The sequence below is a fragment of the Protopterus annectens genome, chromosome 12.part0 (assembly GCF_019279795.1).
Source record: "Protopterus annectens isolate FY-2018-M chromosome 12.part0, PAN1.0, whole genome shotgun sequence".
NCBI lineage: Eukaryota > Metazoa > Chordata > Ceratodontiformes > Protopteridae > Protopterus > Protopterus annectens.
In genome coordinates, this window is record NC_056746.1 from 1,183,826,034 (window position 1) to 1,183,848,816 (window position 22,783).

A 22,783-nucleotide genomic window follows, 5' to 3' on the forward strand; every position below is an offset into this window, starting at 1 on the left:
AGAAAGTCAGATATGGGAAAAGAGATAGGAGAGACAGACAGGCAGTTAGAATACATTATTGCGACTCCCCCTCCTCTTTTTGAAAGTCTGTCATGCCTGAGGATATTGTAGCTAGGAGGAAGAATTTCAGAATTAGAAATACTTGGTTTTAAACAGGTTTCACACAAGGCAAGTATGTTTGGGTTACGTTGAGTGATCCAAGCATGAAGCATGTTGTTTTTTTTTAACTATACTTTGAATATTTATAGATGAGAGGGTGAGTCTTTTTTGGGGAATAGTATTAGTAATGGATGATGGAGAGGTGGAAGAGGGCACAGAGGTGGTAGTGGTATTGAAAGTATTTTGAGGAGAATTGTTAGGACCTGGGTTGGGGTGGACGTCTCCTGATACTAACAGGTTGGATAACATGAAATTGATTATTGGAGAGATTGGGTGCATGTATGCATGTTTGTTTTTGTGGTCGACATGCTGTTTAGGTGTAAGGAAGTATTTGAATCTGTGTGGCAATAATGGTGGTGAGATAGGGAGGAGGAAATGTGAGTAAAGGTAGATGGGTTGTGGTTTGGAGATAAAGTGAGTGTGGGTGATTTGGTGTGTATAACCGTAGTGCTTTGATAGCATGTGAGAACTGAGAGAAAGAGTAGTGTAGTTGAAAGAAGAAGGAGAAATAGTATATTAAGAATAGTAGACATATTAATAATTAGAGTAGTGTGAGATAGATGAGATTGTTAGTTCAGAGAGTGATGAAAGACTATAGGAATGGTGTAAGATTGTGAGTACTAAGGGGTGGGGATTTAAAAAGGTGTGGATGTGGCTAACTATAAAGGAAATTGAGTCAGGGGTGGGTGGGAATGGGAGCAGGGTAGGGGAGCGAAGTGAGCCTGAGGGACTCAAACTCAATGCAAAAAAATGCATTATTATCCCTTCACAATAAAACATTATTCCTGCAGACTATCATATCAATAATACTACCCTAAATAACAACTCAGTAGTGAGATACTTTGGTTCATAGATTCATAGGTTCATAGATTAGTACTAGGCTAAATGCCCTTGTGAGCCATTTTAAGCCTAGCCAGTTATCCATTGTGAGACTCAAACCCTGCACCTTGTGTTTGTAAGGCAAACACCTTAACCATTAGGCCACCCTCTTAACCCTTGGGAACACAAGTTGACTGTAGCCTAAACTTTGACCACCATATGTCTACTGTGGTAAGGATGGCACTTTACATTGCACACCTCATTAGCAAAGGTATTGCCTCAAGAGTGAAAGAGATCATAACACCCCTGTTCTTGACCCTCATTATGCCAATAATTGAATACAATTCTTCCTTTGGTATGTACCTTAGCAAGTACCTGCAGCAACTTGAGAGACCTCAGAGATTTATAACCAAGAACATTCAGGGCCTCCACCACATGCCATACATTCACAGACTGAAGTCACTGTCACTGTTATTATACTCAGTACTGTGCAGACTACTTACATGAGACATGTGCCTGGCCTACAGAGCAATCTCCGATCCAAACATAATGCATATCCACAAGTCAAATGGGACAAGGGTCACCTGTTTTAGGGACCTTATCCTGGCCTGTGACATACATAGGATCTTCTGGAGAGACAACTATGTCTCTCGGAGGTTGCCACTCCTCTGGAATAGGCTACCAGTTCACACCAAACAAAGCTCCTCTATTACCCTGTTTAAGCATAGCCTGGATGACTGGATGAGAAACCATAAATTCCTGCAAGAGATTTCACCTATGACCCTCCTAGATATGGGCAGTCATTGCTAACTAAGCTCTTGAGTTTGATGCAGAACTTGAACTTAAATCCTGTTGCCAAAGGGTTGAACAAGTGGTTTGACCATTTATCTAAAGTAATACAGAGTGAATGTAATCCACTTTTATTATACAAATCCTCAGTGTTATAGAAGCAGACAGATTCAGCTAATTATGATGAAGTAACATTTGATTCTTCTGTGAAAGAGCTGGAGAATAGTTTGTATAAACTGAAGAGACTGCAGTGGCAGTGTATGCATCTTGAGCCCTGCATTCATTTTAAAGTGGTACCGCGGAGTTTATGAGTGACCAAAATGCCTAAATATGGTGAGTCCCATTCTGAATTGTTAATTAAACAGCAGACGCTCAACCTAGAGATGAGCTTCAACTGTATTAAACTGCTGATAGAATATTTTAGGCCCTGGGAAGAGACTTTGCTTGTAGAGACTGATTTGTTGAACAGGAGTTAATGTACAGTTTTCCAAATGAGATTGTACATACCACCTTTGATGAGTTGGCCAGTAGTGTTTTATTTTTTGAAACAAATTTTAATTACAAAAGAAAAAGAAAATGAATTGTGATTTGGTTCACTTTAGGTTGGGGAATGTGTTCTCATGGCCCAAGGGAATCTCAGTAGTTAGTGCAGCAAGTGACTCTAATGAACTACAGGTACATCGCAATGTAGCCATGTGCAGTGATAACATTAACGCTTCTTCCAAGATTCTTCCTTGGGACTGGTCAACAAAGTTTTCCACTTTACCTCAGGGATGTTCATAAGAAAATCACAGCACCATTGGTTAAGGATTCTCATCAGGCTTTCCCCCTCTGCCTTTACCCATAAGGGATGTATCAAAGAATGGACAATTGCAGAACAGAGGTAAGAAAAGGTGCAGGTAACAGAACAGCCAATGCATGTAACCCTCAAACAGATGTGGGATCCATAGAAGGAACCTTGATTTGGAATATTTCAAGTGTTAAATTGACCCCCCCCCCCAAGCAATCTTCTTTAAGGCCTATGTTTCTGACACTATTTTGGACGTTAAGATGTTTGTAAGGACTGTTATGTCAAAGCTTATGTTTCCAAGTGATTCTAAGAATATGGATGTGTTTAGAAGACCTAGCACTTTTGTCCTTCCCCTACACCCTCTACTGGAAGCCTTTTCCCAGTTATGTGAAAAAGATTTTTACAACAATTGAATTGTTTTAAAAAAGGTGATAGGAAATTTCAAAGAGACAACTGTATATGTTGCCCATTATATTTTGAGCTTTACAGCAATATTAGAGGTAAATAGCTCTCTGTACCATAAGTCAATCTAGTATCTGACATATCGCATTTTAACAGTTAGAGACTTTCTCATAGCTGAATTAAAATTAAGTTTAAGCACAATCTCACTTATAATCCTTAAAACACTAGCTTTATTTTTTTGGAATAAGTACACAGAATAGTACTAAGAATATGCCATGATATATAAAACCTTGAGCGTTGAAATTTTTATCCCAGATAAATTGTTTTGGAACTACTCAGCAAAAGTTAACAAATAAACTTTTTCAGAAGCCAATAAATATTTAATATCTAAATCCATAAACAAAACATTATCATCCCCTTACTAGACATTTTTACATGGAAATTCCTACACAGAAGTTTCCTAACTCCACACAAAATTGCATTAATGTATATAAAAGATTTTAAATGTTGGAGATGTGATGAAATATTATGTGTGGATTGGTCACACATGTTTTTAAATTGTAAAATGATATCTCCATTCTGGGCTGAATTTAAAGACTTCATTAAAGCGTTGTGGTCGGACAATTGTGAAATAACAGATTCACTATGATTATTCAATGCACCAGTACCAGATTCAATAACAAGAATACAAGTACATCTTCTTTGGTTACTTCTTGCGATTGCGAGAAAAGTTGTTACAATAAACTGGAAATGTCAGAAATTCCTCTCATTTTCAGAATTTCTTTCTTTAGTAAAAAATGTTTGTAATAGGGAATTACACACTGCCTATGACAGAATATCAAATGTCACACATAAACAATTGTCATTATTAAAACTGAAAGATCTTTTAGAAGATTTTAATAATGATAAGGAAATTATATCTGTTATGGACCTTGCATATAGTTTTGTTTTTTTCTATTTCATGTATTTTGTCTTTATTATTGTCCTGGTTTATATATATTGTATAATCCATGGTTATTTAAAATCTAATAAATTTTTTTTTGAAAAAAAAAAAAGGTGACAAGAGGTTTTGTAACCTTGGAAAAGATGAATTTCCAGCTATTAAGGAGCTGCAAGATGATGCTGGACTGGTTATCCGTCCATCTGATAGAACAGGGGCAGTAGTGGTGATGGATAATAGTTTTTATTCAGAGAAAATTAATGAATTGCTTATCAGATGTTGACACATATGAGACTGTTCATAAGATGAAAGTTAAAGCTTTGATACAAGATGTGCATTCAAACGTATATGACTGATGAGTAGATATATTTCATATGAACTTTTTAAGTATCTTAAAATGTTAAATCTACATGGTCTTCCAAAGATGCATAAGGAACCAAGAAGGCCATCTATGAGACCCATAGTGTCAGGAAAGGGGTGGCTAACAGAACTGCTCTCTATATATGTACAGAAAATGTTAAGACTGATTGTGGATTGAGCCCCTACCATACTTAGAGACACCAAGGATCTTTTTACAAAGTTTGGTTAGCTGTGCACAAGATAAGCAGGCCATTTCCACATCAGTACTTGTCATTTCAGATGTGTGTTCTTTATTCACAGCTATACCTAATTCAGTTGGAATCAATCCCGTTGACTATTTCTTATGAACAACAGTGAATATACTGAAGGACAGATCAGTTTAATATGTGTGTTACTGGAAATGGTCTTGAAGATCAATGTTTTTGTTTTTGAGAATGAATACTATGTTCAGAAAGCAGGAGTAGCGATGGGCACTGCATGTGCCAATTCTTATGCCAACACGGTCATGGCACAATGGGAGACCACACAGGTTTTAGTTAACAACCAGTTTTCGAGTCCTTTTCACTATTATAAATGCTTTGTGGATGATATTTTTATCTTGCAGATAGGTTTGACTAGAGCTCTACAAGAACTTTTAGGATTTCTGAACTCTTTGACCTACTTCTTGAGATTCACTATGAGCTTCTTGGAGACAAAAGTTGATTTTCTAGATGGCAGATTGATTAAAAAATTCAGATTTCACCTTGACTACTATGCTGTTTAGGAAACCATGCAGGAAAATGTCCTACATAGGGACAGTATGCACCCTCCCCACTTATATAAGAATGTTGTTAAGGGGCAAGGGATGTTAATGTCCAGACTTAATAATAATGATGAATGTTTTAAAGGTGCTTTAAATAACCTGAAGAAAGAACTTTCTGACAGGGGATACTGTCAAAGAAATCAGAAGACTTTTAACCCCCTGATAGTGTAGATAGGTCTGGGAAAGCTAAACCATTTTTATCAGATCCATAGGTTTCTAATTGATCTGAGGGTCTCAATAATAGCTCTTGTCCTAACAAATTAGGGATGCTTGTCTTCGATTCTTTTAATATTAATAAAGTTTGTGAAATCATGAAAAAGAACTGGCACATTCTGACAGCAGATGACAGGATTAAAGAAGTGGTGGTGGGAGGGACACCCTAGTTCTGTTTAAAGAATTGGAAATCTTTGAAACGCCTTGTGATGATGTGAGGTATTGCCAGCTGTGCCAAGGACTAGGGCAGTGCATGTGTAACATATGAAAGCAGGGCTAGAGTTTTGTAGGGAGTTTTGTGTCATTTGACTATCACACTAAGTTGTACAGATACTTGTGTTAAAAAATGTTTCAACAATGTTATTATAACTGATTAAATGTATATGTTTAAACAGAGAATTCTGGAAGGGAAGAGTAGGAATTTTTGAAATTGTTCTATAGCTTTCAGATACTGCAACAGATCTTAGTAAAGCTCCAAATGTGTATTGTACCAGAGTCAGATGATCAAATGTGATGCCATTCTATAACCACCACTGAGAGGATAGAACTCACACAGCAGTTTGTTTTGTTTTGCTTTCTTTGGAACTTGATATAAAACATCTTATCGGTTATCATAGTTCAGTTCAGTTTAGTTTTGAAGCTCCTCATCTTGACCTGCTCTATTAATTAAGTTAACTAGGGACCAGTTATTATTTAGAAAGTCAAGAAATACAGTGATATTAGTTAAATATTGTTTTTCTGCATCTGTGTGAATCTATCCAACTGTGTTATTTTCATATCTCATGTACTAAAACTCTGGTGTTTATCGTACTTAGATATTTAGTATACACATGTTTTCTATTTTATTATTTATTATTAAATATTTTATACGTTTCATTCTGGTTGGTCTTTTACAAAATACTTTTAACATCTTGAGAGTACTTGTGCTTATTTTATTGATGCCTTGGCCACTCTGAAAAGCCTAGCTGCTTTCGTTACACTCTACCATTTATATTGGTATTGATTTTACTCAGTATAATTGAATATCCTTGTAAGAGCCTTAAAGTGTCTGACTGGTGGCAGCATGGTTAGCTTATAGTCTGGGCAGAGGGGGTACAGCTAATAAATCTGTGCCAACCTTTCCCAGCAGAGAGAGAGAGAGAGAGAGAGAGAGAGAGAGAGAGTGTGTGTGTGTGTGTGTGTGTGTGTGTGTGTGTGTGTGTGTGTGTGTGTGTGAAAACCAAATACCCAGGTGTGGGTGTGTCAGCTACTTGAAAGTGGGACAAAATGCTCCAAAGTGAGTCTTGTTTGGGATCTGGACAGACAGAGTCCAGTCCCAGGGCTGGAATGCACTTCCTGTGTGCTCTTGAGGGAAACTGTGCTTGATGCAGAGAGCTGCATCTGAAAAATATTGTGTAAATCCATTCCTGTTCTTAGTGAAAGTATGTCACCAGTGTCAGTGGTGAGGAGTGAGGCTCCTTGATTACTGGTTGGAGAAGAGAGGCCATCACATATTGGTGGCAGAGTGGTGGGATAGTAATTGAACTTCAGTAGCCTGTGGGTAGTTGTCACTGAATGTGTGTGTATTCTCAACAGCTACAAGATAAACATTCAAAGTTTCATTTTCACAACAGTTGTATTTATTTTGTTAATTTAGTTTAGTCAGGGAAAGCAGGCAAAGATGTAAGTAGAGGATTACAGTAAGCTGACAAAGAACCAGTTGGCCAAAGTGCATGAAGCATACTAACCAGGCTAAAGAGGAAATTATTTCAGTCTTAATCACAGCTGCAGTGCAGACCTGTGGCCAGGAGGACAACCAGTCTGGTGATGGAGATGTGCAGTCTCGGAAATAAGGCAGTTCACCTTTTTTCCTCAGAGGACTTAAAAATCCATCTGCAGTTAAAGAAACTTGAACTGGAGGACAGACATTTGGAAGCTGGGGAAAAGGAGAAGCAGTGACAGCAAGAACTGAAGACCAAAGAGAGACTGCAATTTTTTTAGGCTAAAGAAAAGGAGAAGCAGCAACAGCATGACATCAAAGAAAAGGAGAAGCAGCATCAATATAAGACTGAATAGAGACTGCGGCATTTGGAGATCAAAGAGAGACTGAGGCATTTGGAGATCAAAGACAGACTGCGGCATTTGGAGATCAAAGAGAGACTGCGGCATTTGGAGATCAAAAAGAGACTGCGGCATTTGGAGATCAAAGAGAGACTGCGGCCTTGGGAGATCAAAGAGAGACTGCGGCATTTGGAGATCGAAGAGAGACTGCGGCATTTGGAGATCAAAGAGAGACTGCAGCATTTGGAGGCTGAAGAAAAGGAGAAGCATTGTCAGCATGAGAGAGAAATGCTGACCCTTCATCAGGATCATGAAGATAACAGGGAAGGAAATAACCAGACCCCAGAAACAATAAAGGTCAGTCAATTTCTTCCACAGTTTTCAGAGGGGGATGACTTTGATAATTTTATTCATATATTTGAAAGAGTACATAAGCAATATAATATTAACCATGAGCTCTGGGTATGGATCCTGACCCCCTTACTCCATGGTAAAGCTGTAACTGCTGTTTTTAAATTGTCAGATACTGATTGTTTAAACTATGATAGAGTAAAACAATGTTTATTAAACTGTTATAAGTTAACACCTGAAGCTTACAGAAAAAAAAGTTTTCTGAGCATAGACACAAGGCAGATGAAAATGTATATGATTATATTGTTGAGATAAGCACTTATTTTCATAGGTGGGTGAGTGGGTGTCAGGTTACTATTTTCAAAAGGCTGGCAGATTTTTTTGAGGGAACAAGTCCTTAGTACTTTGCCTGAGGACATGAGACTCTGGTTGGCAGACTGAGAGTGTAACTCTGCAGAAGAGCTGGGAAGAAAAGGGGATCTCTACTTAGGAAGCAGGGCATCACTGCACAAGAAGGGGATACTCAGTGCTCCACATGGACATAAGGGAACCCATAGTGGGCAGCCTAAATCACCCCAACAGAGTCTAGCAGTAACAGGGGATAGGCACTAGTTCAGGTACATGGCTGGGATCAGGGGTTAAATGTTTTAAATGTAACCAGAGGGGCCATGTGGCATACAAATGTCCACTGAAGCAAGGTTGGGAACAAAAGGTGAGGGAGTCAGCAATTGGGAATAACAGTGTGCCAGTAGTAAGTTGTCTGGAGGCAACAGGGGTACTTAATTATCACTGGAGTTTGTATCCTATCTTAGTGGATGGAAGAAAGGCCACTGCTAAGGCAGAAACACAGACTTGGACATAACCATTGTGAAGCCTGCAGTGGTTAAAGAGGAGCAGCACTTGCTTGGGCAGTCCACTTCAGTCAGAGCTTTAGGAGGGAACACATTCCAAAATATCTTTAGCTAGGGTTCATCTTAACTGTGAGGGTGAAAAAGGAAGCAAGCAGGTAGCTGTGTTTGAGGACATTCCTGAGATATCTTGATATGAAATGATTTTGATAATGCAGTACCTTGTGTGCATGCAGTTACAAGCAGTCAGGGTTGGAGACAGATATGTAGGTCTGGTAGGCTGGGGGAGATCCAGGCAGACCCCACACCTGAGGCTGGTGCTGGTAATGTGGCTATTTCAGGGAGGGAGCTACCCTGTAGCAGTGAGCCACATCTGCTGGTAGGTACTGATGTTCCCATGGACAGGGTGACAGCAAGGATAGAAGTGAGTGGTAGTACCCAGGCTGACAGTGAGGCACTACTGTCTGAAGATACTAGGCTTCCTGTGGAAGCGGAGCTGGGAAGGATCAAAAAAGTAGAGTTTAGACAGGCTCAGCTTTCGGACCCTACCTTACGAAGCTTGAGGGAGATGGCTAAGAAAACCCCTGGTGCTCAAGGAAAAGGGGAGTCTGTATAGTGGAACAAAGGGTTACTGTATAGAGTGGACCCCTGAGGGAGGGCTAGAGGGTGAGGTAATACAGCAGCTGGTAGTCCCTAGACTCTACCATCTGGCACTTCTAGCTATAGCCCATGACATTCTTTAGCAGGTCATATGGGTATAAAGTGTATCAAGACATATAATGCAGAACTTTTATTGGCCTGGGATTGCAAGGGATGCAACAGGGTACTGCAGGACCTGTGAGCAGTCCCAAAAATTACAGACTTCAGGGGGCAAGGTCAAAGCTCCTTTGATGCCTTTGCCTGTGATTGACGAGCCATATCAGAGGGTAGCTATGGATATTGTGGGGCCTCTGAGTACCCCAAGTTCCACAGAGAAGAAGTATATCCTGATGGTAGTCGGTGGCTCTGTCCTCCACTGAGGCAGAGCATTTGGCAAATGCTTTGTTAGTGATTTTCAGCAGGTTAGGTTTCCCGAGAGAATTATTGACTGACAGAGGTGCCAATTTAATATCAGACCTGCTGGCTTGTCTGTGGAAGCATTTTGGGGTGAAGCACCTAAAGACCAACCCCTACCACCCCAAGACTAATGATCTTGTGCAGAGGTTAATATCTACATTAAAGACCATGCTGCAGGCATTTGCAAACAAGTTTAAGACAGAGTGGGGCAAATATTTGCCCCATCTACTGCTTGCATACTGAGAGGTACCCCAGGAATCCACAGGTTTTTCACCCTTTGAGTTGCTGTATGGGCATAGGGTGAGGGGTCTTTCAATTTAATTCATGATGAGTGTGAGGGTGAGTGTGATTCCCACAATGAGTCTGTTGTGGCATATATCCTAAACCTCAGGACAAGGCTTAGGGAGCTCATGGACTTGGCCCAGGAGAACTTGGCAGGGGCATAATAGCAGAAAAAGGTCTGGTATGGCAGGAATGCTCAAGCCAGAGAGTATGCTGTGGGACAGCAGGTTATGGTGCTCATTCCTATCAGACACAATAAGCTGCAAGCAGCTTGGAAGGGAACCTTTGAAGTGGTAAGGAAAGTCAATGACATTAATTATATGGTAAACCTGATATGCTGGAGGCAGGGGCACAGATTATACTATGTTAACATGAAGCCTCAGCATGTCAGGGAGGTCCTGGACAGACTGCAAAAGGCAAGGTTGACCATTAAGCCCAGTAAGTGTTGGGTCGCTATGGCAGAGGTCTCTTACCTGGGGAAGATTAGGCCAGAACCTGCCAAACGGAAAGCTATTCAGGTGTGGCCTGCCCCTGTTACCAAAAAGCTGGTGAGGACATTCTTGGGGACAGTGAGGTACTATAGAAAGTTATTTCCCAATTATAGTACAATAGCTGCTCCCCTCACAGATCTGACAAGGAAAAACAGGCCAGATAAGGTAGTGTGGACCCCAGCCTGTGAGTAGGTGTTCCAAAAGTTTAAAAGGGCTTTGGGAGGATCCCCTGTGTTAGCCAGTCCAGATTACAGCAAACAATTTGTTTTGCAGGTGGATGCTTCAAACCATGAGGTAGGGGCTGTACTCAGCCAGGCTTCCTCAAAGGGAGAACAGCACCCAGCTGTATATCTCAGCCATAGATTCCAACCCAGGGAGGAATGTTGTGCAGCTGTAGAAAAAGAATGTCTAGCCATAATATGGGCACTGCAGAAACGTCAGCCTTATCTGTATATAAGGAGATTCACTGTGGTTACAGATCACAATCTCTTAACATGGCTACATAGAGTCTGCCAGCAAAATGCCAAGTTATTAAGGTGGAGCCTAGGGTTGTGGCATATGACATGACAGTACAGCACTGTAGTGGTCTCAGCAATGCCAATGCAGATGGACTCTCAAGACAAGGGTATAGGTTAATTTATTCCAAGACAAGTCCATTTCTCTCAAGTAATGTTTTTCCAAGGTCACTTGAAAAACTAGCTTGAGTCTTCAAAGGGGGGGGGGGTGTGATGATGTGAGGTATTGCCATCTGTGCCAGGGAGAATGTGGCAGTGCATGTGTAACATATGCCAGCGTGACTTACTGAGTTTTGTAGGGAGTTTTGTGTCATTTGACTATCACACTGATTTATACAAGTGTTTGTGTTAAAAATTTATCAACGGTGTTATTATGACTGATTAAACGTATATGTTTAAACACAGAATTCTGGAAGGGAAGAGTAGAAGTTTTTGAAATTGTTCTATAGCTTTCAGATACTGCAACATCTCTTAGCAAAGCTCTGAGTGTGTATTATACTAGAGATCGGTGATCAAATGTGATGTCATTCTATAACCAGCACTGACAGGATGGAACTTGCACATCAGTTTTTGTTTTGTTTTTTTTTAGAACCTGATATAAAAGATTAATGTCAGTTATCACAGTTCTGTTCAGTTCAGTTCAGTTTAGTTTTGAAGCTCCTCATCTTGCCTTGTGGAAGTAAGAGTCTTAGTGTTTCATCTTGCCTTGCTGTATTTATTAAGTTAACTAGGAATCAGTTATTCTTTAGACAGTCAGGAAATACACTGAGATTAGTTAAGTATTGTTCTTCTGCATCTGTGTGAATCTATCCAACTGTTATTTTTATATCTCCTGTAATTTGAACGTCTGATGTTTATTATATTTGGATATTTAGTATGCTCATGTGTTCTATTTTATTATCATTAGATATTTGTATACCTTTCATTGTGGCTGATCTTTTAGAGAATAATTTTAACATCTTGAGAGTACTTGTGCTTATTTTAGGGATGTCTTGTCCCCTATAAAAAGCCTTGCTGATTTGGTTACACTCTACCATTTATATTAGTATTGATTTTACTCAGCATAATTGGATACCCTTGTAAGACCCTTAGAGTGGCTAACTGGTGGCAGCGTGGTTACTTTATAGTCTGGACAGAGGGGGTAATGTTAGTAAATCTGTGCCAGCCTTACCCAGGAGAGAGAGAGAGTGTGTGTGTGTGTATGTGTGTGTGTGTGTGTGTGTGTGTGTGTGTGTGTGTGTGTGTATGTGTGTGAAAATCAAATACCCAGGTGTGGGTGTGTCAGCTACTTGGAACTGGGACACAGTGCTGCAAAGTGAGTCTTGTGTGGGATCTGGAGAGACAGATAGTCCAAACCCAGGTCTGGACCATGTTCCCTGTGTGCTCTTGGGGGAAACTGTGTTTGATGCACAGAACTGCATCTGAAAAATACTGTGTAAATCCATTCCTGTTCTTAGTGGCCATCTCTCACCAGTGTCAGTAGTGAGGATTGAGGTTCCTTGATTACTGGCCTGGAGTAGACACGCCATCATGCACCTTTTATGTTATAAAGGTAACTGTGGTTTACATGTTGTTTCACAATGTGCAGGGACCTATAGTTGTAGGACTTGCAGTGTATGTAAATATATAGATCAGGAGAGACTTTTTATTCACCCTACTACCAAGAAAGTTTATACTTTTTCTTTTTATGCTGATTGTATGAGTAAGAACCTAGAGCAAGAACCTAGTGTACTTAGCTAAGTCCCTTCATGAACGTATGCATGAACATCTCTGTGAAATTCATAAATTAGATAGGAATAATGCACTAGCTAAGCATATATCTTGTCAAGGTCCGGGTCATGCTTTTACTTTTTTAGTGCTGGAGCTGATTTCAGAGAGCATGGGAATGGGAGCAATTACTAATAAAACAGAGGAATGTGAAATGACATGGATTATTTTGCTTCAAGCAGATAAGGGGTATGGTCTAAATTAAACTGTACCTTTAGAACCACATCTGAGGTCACGTGACCTGTTCAAATAGCTTTAGCAGTTACTTTGTTTCAAGCTGCATATTTAAGCAGTGTGCTCATGTTATTTTTATGGTCTGATGAAATGCCCTGTGAGACATGAAAGCTCTTACCTAATTGTACAATTCAAGTTTTATTTAATTTTTAAGCCGTGCTCTTGGACTTCTCTGCATGCTTTTGACTTTTGATTGTTTTTGCTGCCATGGAGGAATCTGTATACCTGCACCTGGTGATTTTTTGCTGCTGTCAAAACAGGAATTCCCTCATGACTGTTTTCTACTTTGTCAGCATGTTTTCCAATTCCAAACCATGATGAGCTACAGATTTTTTTCCGTTTAGTGTAAACAGTCATGAGCATGACTAGAGACAAAATTTGAAGAGGCACTCAGAATATTAGGGTGATCAGGTTCAGAAAAATCAACTTTTTCCCCTAAATTGTCCTTATTGAAATATGTGGTAAAGAAAATATTGCAAATATTGCAAGAAACAGTGAATACATCATAACATAAACCAGACATTTTATAATATTCCCTCATTCTTGGTGCTGCAAACTCATTTCCCACCGACCCTTAGCCCAGGAAGCATTTGCTTGTTCTGTTCTGTTACTGTGAATGTAAGATGAAGGGACAACCAGTGTCAATGCAGATTCTTTCCAATTGGTTGTCTAAGGCTATTACCTTATACTCACCATAAGCCTTGGTTTCATTTAGTTTTTTTTCCTCTAAATGGTTAGATTCTAGAAGCATTCTAGAAGCAGCAACTTGGTCCTCTATACATATGTTTACAAGGCATTACAAGCCTGATTCCTTCTCTAGGTCTAGATCAAGCTAGGACCATTCTCTAGGGTCTCCTGGACCCTTTTCAGATATGAATTTTGCATCCTTGCAAACATTTGTCTTCTGACTTTATTGTGAACTATTTTGCCAAACATAGCTTATTTATTTCCTTATTCATAGCTTTTTTCTGACAAAATGCTTTATTGACAAAACATCATAAAACTGCAACAATGCAAAATATGTTTAGGAGCAGCAGTAAAAACACAAGAGCTTTTAAAAATTAACTGAAATCTTGGTTCAGATAAAAGGGCTTCAAAATGATCCTAGTAACTGTGTGAAGAACAAATTTAGTGAATTACATAAGTGTGTCAGAGAGTACTGTGGTGGTGGTGCTGCGGTAGCGTTGTTGACTCACAGCAAGACGTTGTCCGTTCGATTCTCAGCTAAAGCGTCTTCTGTGTGGAGACATGCGTGAAGGGGCGTACCTTCGTTGAAGGTTGTGCGTCAGAGCTGGTAACTCGGCACGTAAAAATCTTCTACCAATCATTAGTGGACCGGAGTTCCGCTGTGGTGACCCCTAACCGGGAAAAAGCCGAAAGACACAAACAAACATAAGTGTGTCAGAGAAATAGATTTGATGGTCCAGTGACCTAAAATCAAATACTATTTTAGATTACTATGTGTTGAATTAACCAGATCAATAAGAAACTCATGTATAACTTATGCTATGAGTCCAGTATTAACAGTGATATTACATTTTAAGCATATCTGTGTAAATATCTTTCTCATGGCTTGTGTTCAGGCCATTATCAGATCAAAAGGTTGGTAAAATGGTCTAAAATGAACCTCAGACCATTTAGCACCTGTTTTTTTTTTTTTTTTTGGGGGGGGGGAGGCTAAGTGTAACTCAGTAATTTCCTTCACAAGTTTTTGCAGTGAAGTCTTTGACAGTTATGGTGTGCTGAATGTATGCAGGAAAAATAGCTTAAGACACATACAAATTGTAAAAAACAGTAGAAAAAGTAATCTATATTTTGTGGTGATATCAGTATGGGGGAAGTAGGGAATAGGGAAACCAGAGGATGAGTGTGCTGGAAGGGAGCAGTGGACAGCAGAAAGGGCATCGAATCCTTCATCTTGAACGCCATTTCACCTATGGCTGGCATGGAATCCTTCATCCTGGATGCCATTTCACCTATGGCTGGCCCTCCTTATCACCTCCCACCCCTGTTAGTCTACTTTCCATCAATCCCGGTAATCTACTTTCCAGATTGTGACCCCTTCTGGGAATTCCTGGATGTGTCACTGCTCTTCACCTTTTCTAGCTGATTTTATTTCAGGCTCTCTAATTTTCTTTTTTGCTGGCATCCAGGCAGTGTACTTACTAGACAGCAGCTGAATTTTACTCAAGCTAACAAAAAAAGGCTCTTATTTCTCAGTTTCTTTTTTTTCACACAGGTAGAGCTGAAATCAAGCTGTTGATCAGTGTGCAGCCATCTTGGAACTCTCATGGTTTCCCATTGTTGAGAAATTTCAAGATGCTGGGGCACAGTTTATGCATGAAAGCAAAGGACAGTCATGTAATTTCCTTTGAAATAGTTAACATGGCTTTTTGGTGATAAAGGCAGTACATATATGTATGTGGGCCACAATTTGAAACAGACTGATGCATTCTTTCTTTCACTTTCATCATAAATTACCTTCAGAACTGTAGCTTGGCAGAGCTCCAGCTAAGAGAATGTTTGGGCCCTGGTCACATTTTAAGTAACCGCATCTCCATTGCTCTCGTCCATTTCTGCAAGCTTAACACTAACCTATAACCTTGTATATATAATACTGGTGATACTCCCTGTTCTGCAATGCCCATGCTAAGTTCTACACAATTCATTACTTATAGTGATCACTGTAGCCAGCTGCCATATTTCAGGGGCAAAAAAACATAGAGACGTATTAAGACATAAAGAGGAATACATATATATTTTATAAAAGGAATGTTACTAGGGTAGTCATGTTTTTCATTGTGGCCAATGTTGTTTCACAGAATTGGATGTGGTTCACCCTCCAGCTCAAGTACAGAAGTAACCTTACTTGCTGGGGTCCTGATGTTGGCACTAACTTTTTAGTGCACTACAGTACTGAAACTTACCTTTTTAGTTGCATAACATTATTTTTCTTAAAATTTGTCTCCAGATTAAGAGCTTGGAAGTCATTGCCTGAGAAGAACCATGAATATAAGAGAAGAACCATAAATATAATTATATACTGTACCAATATAAATTGTACATGTTTTATACGTGTGTGTATATGGTTTTAATTGCTGCTCTCTGCAAGCTAGCTCTGTGCAGTATACACTATACCAGTTAATCTCACCCACAAACGGTTACAATTTATTTTAATTTTTAATATTATTTATAACATGCTTTCTGATTTTTGTCTGTGCTTGCTTGTTTTGTTTATTTATTTATTTATTTTACTTTATTTGTAGATTTTTTTTTCCAAACCGCTGAAATAAACTTTATTCTTTATCTAGTAACTAGTTTGGGTCTTAAAATGGAAAAAGTGGCCAAGTCCAGTGATGTGGTAAACAGAAATTAGTCCACATCACGTGTAAAAGTGTGTCATGTCTTACCTTTGAAAAGGAAATTTGCTATACTTAAACTGATCACCAAGGGCAGCTAGCCTATTACTTGCCTATGAGCCTATCTCTCAACCTTTACTGCAGAGATACAAATAATGCAAAGATTACTAGGCAAAAGGCTCCACACTAGGATATGAGGGAACTTTTTCTCCACACTAGGATATTAGGGAACTTTTTAAATACCAATACTATTAACTTAGAATGTCTCAAAATAATCTCCAAATTTAGGAGAGATGGAACAAAAGTTTAAAAACAAGTTAGGGGTGTCACTCCAAAATCAGGAGGGATGAAAAGTGTATGTGTTTTAGCCCTTTGTGGGTTATGACTGAAAAAGGATTACTTTATACTTTCAAAAATAAATAAATAAAATAACATAAAATAAAATATTTAGTAACAAGGCACCTAGAAGAGGAGGAGGAGTGTTACCAATAGTATTCAGTAACTTCAGAAAGACCCATCTATGAACATCCCTCCCCCAAAATGCTATCTTTTTGTGCTGAAACTGGTGAGGATAAGATATGCACACTCAATGATGTGCTAATGGCTTATGTTTAGATTTCATAGGGACATGTTTGCAAGCATTAAAAGATCAGCACTTGTGAGTGTTGTTCCTTGTCATTTAATGAGATTATTTGCTATAGCTGTAGCCTGTAGCCCATGGTGAAACAAATTCTGGTATGAAGAGGTTTTGTGATTAAACAATTTAAACCTCAGTTAGCTAAAAACATCTTATTATACTTTGCAGTCAATTACAGTAATACACCTTTTGTATGTTAATCAGCCAATCACAGTAATACACCTTTTATATGTTAATCAGCCAGTTGACTACATACCCAGATTCCCATTGGCATGTCTTCCCCACTGATTGATATAACAAGATCAGAAAAATGAAACTGTGATATCATCCATAAAATACTAAAAAAAAAAAAAAAAAAAATCTTTGCATTCCTTTTGTAAAGGATCATAGCTCGGCTCTCAGCTGTTCTGATTTTCACAAACTATCCAGATTTTTTGCCTTATAGTTTTGGTCTATTCCTCATAAAATGTAAGTTTTTTTTCCTGGCAAATCACAGCGGAGTGAGGTCACTAAATAATGACAGACATTTGATTTTGAGACTTCATTTATTTATTTGACATTTGTTTACTGTGAAGGTCTGACTTGACAAGAAGCCCATTTTCAGTGGAGGCCTGGGAAGAAAAGCTCCACATGAGAGTTAACAGATACAATTTTATATAGAGTAATACAAAACAGTATCTAAATTATTAGCTTAGTAAAACAAGGCATGCACATACATTCTAGTATATATACTAAAACACAGAATATACAAGGAGAATCATATTTACATTTTTTGTGTTTAGGTGAATAGCGGAATGGAAATTTGAAGTTATTACACAACGGAAATAGCATGGAAACAGTGGCTTGTGGATAAAAGAGGGAGTAAGGGGGTACAGGGGAGAGTTTAGATTGGTTAGTGAAAGTGATGAGATGGAGAACAGAAGGGTGAGGTAAAACAAGGGTGAGGATAGAGGTGGAAGGAAAAGGTTGAAGAAGGGAAGAAGTTAAGTGTGGGACAAAGAGAGTATACAGAATCATGAATTTAGGTTACTGCGGAGGTAAGAGGGGTATAAGTGTGAGAATGAGAATGTTGGAGAGGTGGCAGTCTCAGCCAGGGGGTATACATATACAATGCCAGGAGTTAGCTGAGTCTTAACGAGTTGTTTGAACTTGGAGGGGTTTGTGGCAGTTAAGATGTGTTGGGGATGGTGATCCATTGCCTAGAGATTTGGTTGGAGTAGACAGAATCCCCAAAACGTTTATCTGATTTTGTGACTCTTAGTAAGAATTTGTTGGGAGATCACAGGATTCTATTATTAAAGTGAGGTTGTAAGATATTTTGGAGTGCTGGACATTTATTGGGTTGGTATATCATGGTATGGGCAGTTGTGAGTTGGGTGTAGGATAAGAGATTGGGTAGTTCTAACCAGCTCAGTTGGTGAAAAGCAATACAGTGGTGGGATCTGTGATGGGAGTCAGTTGCAAATTGAGTGATCTTGTTGTAGCAGGTTTCAAGATTAGTTAGGTCTGTTTTCTTGAGGTTTGTGAAGACAGAAGAGGCATATAGAAGGGTGGATAGTAAGCGAGTCCAGGCAATAGATTGTCTGGTGGCGTTAGTGAGGTATGGCTTGACTCTGTATATGAATCTAGTTTTATGTGAGTCTTTTTAAAGATTGCTGCTATGGGTTTGTTGAATTTCATGCTAGCATCAATAGTGGCTCCCATGAGTTTTGTATGAGTTACAGGGTTGATTATGGTATTGTTTGATGAGTAGATGATAAAGGAGGATAGATAATCATTGGACTTGTTATTGGAGAAGATCATTAGCTTAGTTTTATTGGGAATGAGGATTAGTTTGTAGTCAGTGATCCAGGATTCTATTGCTGAAAAGGATTGTTGGGTTATTTCTTGGAGTAGAGGGAGAGAAGGAGCAGTGCAGATGAGAGTGGTGTCATCAGCATATTGCATAATAGTAGCAGGTAGGGTAGCTCTGTGGAGTTTGTTAGTGATGATAGAGAAGAGGAGAGGCCCTAAGATTGATGCTTGTGGGACTCCAACTGTGGTGGGTAAGAGGGAGGAGAGGTCTAATTGCCATTTGACAGCCTGTTGGCAGTTGGATAAGTAGCTATGAAAGCATGAGAGGGTGGTTTGGCTTAGATTTAAGAGTGACAGTTCATGGAGGAGTTTTTGGTGGGATATAGTGTCAAATGCCTTGGATATAATCGAGGAAGATGAAGGCTACTAGTTTTCCATTATTTTTAAATTGGTTGACTGTGTTGGTGAAACCTGTGAGGGTTGTTGGGTACTGTGACTGGGGCAGAAGCTGTGTTTGGGAATTGATAAGAAGATTATTGGAAGATTATTAGAACATTATTCATATCCTTCAGAAAATGCATGCTAACACAAATCCTGTTATTCTAGTAACCTTCTAAGTTTATAAGTACAATTATTAAGATCTGTCAATAGTTTGGGGCCTTTGTCCCCCCATTATTTTATGCTTTATCCAGATTTCTTGTGCCAAGAGATTCAGAGGTATGTGAGGGGCATACAATAAAAAAAAGATAGATTTAATGGTTTTATTGGTCGATAACCTTTTCCGCAAATTTAAAACAGATCCTAAGAACAGAACTGTCAATAAAAAAGTGACAGTATTATAAGTAGCAAATATGAGAAGAAATACAGGTTTTGGTGAATAAGTACTCTGGCCTGAAATGCCAAATGCTGTAAATCCCATGGTTATCTAGTATTCACACATCCCAGATTTGGGATATACTGATAATTTTTCTGAAAAATAAAAACAGAAAATCTATGTCCCTAATCATCAGCAAACTTTGTTAAATATAGTCTATTGTCATCAGCTTTCATGGCAGAGAAGTATATACTTCACAGGCAGGACCCTGGACTAAGACTTGGGGGACAACAGTGATGACAGTTTTCTGTCTAATGCAAACACCCCAACCTTAATAGTATACATCAGATGCCCAATTACCTATCCAGAAAACTATGTATGAGCTAATGTTAAGTTGAGAGAGTTTGTCAGTAATCACATCCAGAAGATATTGTTGAAACCCTTGGCGTGTCTTAGCTAGTTAGCATGTATGCCCTTTATCATTGCCCTAAGTAACCCTAATCAATCCCATTGTACTGTAAACTCCTCCTAAGCATCCTACTGTGTTGGCTGACTAGCTGTATGGTATCACCATCCATACCCACTCACCAGGCTACAATAACTTGCTCAACGGTACAGTGCAGTGTCAGCATGTGTGTGCATTGTGTTTGAAACATTTTGAGGTGAAGATATATTGAGTTGTCATTACAAGTGAAGGAAAAAATCATGACTATTTTATCAAACTAGGTAACACTGTTATGCTGACTAGATTTTTATAAATCATAGATCTTTAGACCAACTAACCCATGTCCTAGCTAGTGACTCAATGTAACCCCACTATGTATACACCTGTAGTTACCCTATCAGTGGTCAAGGAAAGGAGCTTGTTCCATGTGTGCTCTTGGGGGAAATTGTGCTTGATGCAAAGAGCTGCATCTGAAAATATTGTGTAAATCCATTGCTGTTCTTAGTGACTGTCTCTCACCGGTGTCAGTGGTGAGGATTGAGGCTCCTTGATTACTGTCCCGGGGTGGACAGGCCATCACAGACCTGTATCAGGTGTTTCTGATGATATTTCTTTTACAGATATGCAACAGGTACATTAGGGCTAGGCTTGAGGGATGCTTTGTAGTCCATGCAGAGGTTGCCTCTCGGCAGCCTGTAGAAGATCGAATATAAGGACAAAGCTTTGAAGTGGTCTGCGTAGGACTTGTTTTTCACATTATTTATTCTTATTGTGAGGAGCCTCTGGGGATGCTGCAGTTGTTGCATATGCATGTCCTGGTACATACCAGAGGGGGCAGTATACTCAATGATTGGTCTTATGAGGACATAGTACAATGGAACAATGGAACAATGAGCTGTCTGGATCTAGATGTCATACTCCTGCTTATATGACTGTTTCACTTTATCAAATATCAAATTACTGTCTATGTGGATTCTCAAATCCCTGACTATTGAGTCTACTGTTACGTATGTATTGTCAAGGAAGTGGTTTGCTGGGGTGCACATCTTACTGAAAGATACTATGATGTACTTTTAGCATTGACTTTTAGACGATGGCTGTGGCACAAATTATTAGTTTGTGTCAGGCCATCTTGAAGGATATTTGTGTGTTGGGGGATTCAAATGCTGCACACAATTTGCAATCATTGGCAAATTTGGTCAGCTAAAAGCCCTTGGCATTAGCCTTGACATCCAACAAGTAGATATCAAACAGGAGTGACCCTAGCACTGAGCCCTGAGATACCCCACTAGTAACTAGCCTTTTTGTGAAGGAAGCCTCCCCTATTCTAACTTCCTGGATCCTGTCTGTAAGCCAGCTGGTTATCTGGTGTATAATATATGGATTTATACCTAGTTTAGTGAGCTTTTCTACATTTCCCAAGTGGTTATTCTGTCAAATGCCTTGGCCAGGTTGAGGTAGGCAGTATGCACCATTTTCCCCTTGTCCACTGCTTTGGTGAACTTCTCGAGGAAGTCCAAAAGGCTGAGTAGGTAATACTTGCTCTTGACAAACCCAAACTGATTTGGGTCCAGTGTTTGTAGGTTACCTATATTCTCATTTAGGATATCCATGATTATTCTTTCCATACCTTTGCAAATCATGCTAGTCAGGCTTCTGGGTCAATAATTCCCCAGGTCCGTAGAAGGCCCACTCTTGTGGAACAGGATAGCCATTGCAGACCAAGTCATATGAAACATCCCTATTGAAATGTCAGCACTCAAAATGCTGTGTGCCAACAAGCCAAAAAAAAAAAAAAAATCATGGGAGAACAGCAAATTTCCAATATCTCTGTTCTCCTTAAAACCTCTTTTTGCAGGAGGGGCAAGCCACCCTGCACCCTCCCACATGGGGAGCTCTTGAACTTATATATATATATATATACCAACTGTGAGATCACCATACCTTGGAGAAAAGGGAATATCCTGAGAAATGGCACTTCGGACTTTGCATATATAAATCCATTATTTCTGCCATTCAGTCTCCATGTTTCAGGACTTGCTGTAGAGGGTCCCAACATTTCAATTGGTTACCTCATTTGGCACATAGCCTGTTTGGAGGCTGTGAGTAAATGGTGTTTCTAGTAGTCCCTATAGTTCATGTTTATTGCTGTTTAAGGAGGTATCTTTGGATATTATCAGGACCCATTGATGCAGTCATTTTGGCCTTGAAGACCACCTTGAGAATCTGCTTTCTAGTGATAGTTTGGGGAGTTATGGACATGGGTATTTCCTGGAGGGCATATGGTAGGGAGAGGGGGGTAAAACTGGAGCTAAATTTTTCAGCCACAAGGTTTGCTATATTTTTCCCACTCCATATAGGTGGCACCATTTACCATTAATTGAGTATATTGCTGTGTATTACTTTTGAGGTTCTGGGTGGCTATTTTCCCAGAAGGCGCTATAATTCATTTCTTGGCATGGAATTTTAATCCATGACATTGAAACCAGTCATTTGCCTGTATTAGGCTCTCTTACACAATGTTTGTGTCAGAATCAGGATCAGCATGGAGATAGGGTTGCCAGCTTTCTTTATGGCTAAAACCAGACTAAGACACACCCCTCGCATCACCCATAACTCCACCTATTCCCACCCCCTCTCCCATCCATGCTCCACCCATTTTGTGACATCACCACGACAGCTGATGGGAACACCCTCTTTTTCTGTTCCTGATGCTTGCTTTCAGCCAATTTACTGTGTATGCTTTTCTGTGAAAAAGCATAGTAAATCAGCCAATTTAACAAACACTGATAGTCTGTTTCCTTTTGTGAAACAGAATACTGGAGTTTGTACAGTGTTTTCCTGACTACCAGAAAATTGATTTGATTGTGGATATT

General features: G+C 39.4%; 1 protein-coding gene across 1 annotated transcript in view; it reads right to left on the reverse strand.

Moving 5' to 3' along the window:
• The window catches only part of NEURL2 (neuralized E3 ubiquitin protein ligase 2), an 84,447-nt gene that overhangs the window by 25,966 nt on the left and 35,698 nt on the right, over positions 1-22,783 (reverse strand). The window lies entirely within an intron of this gene.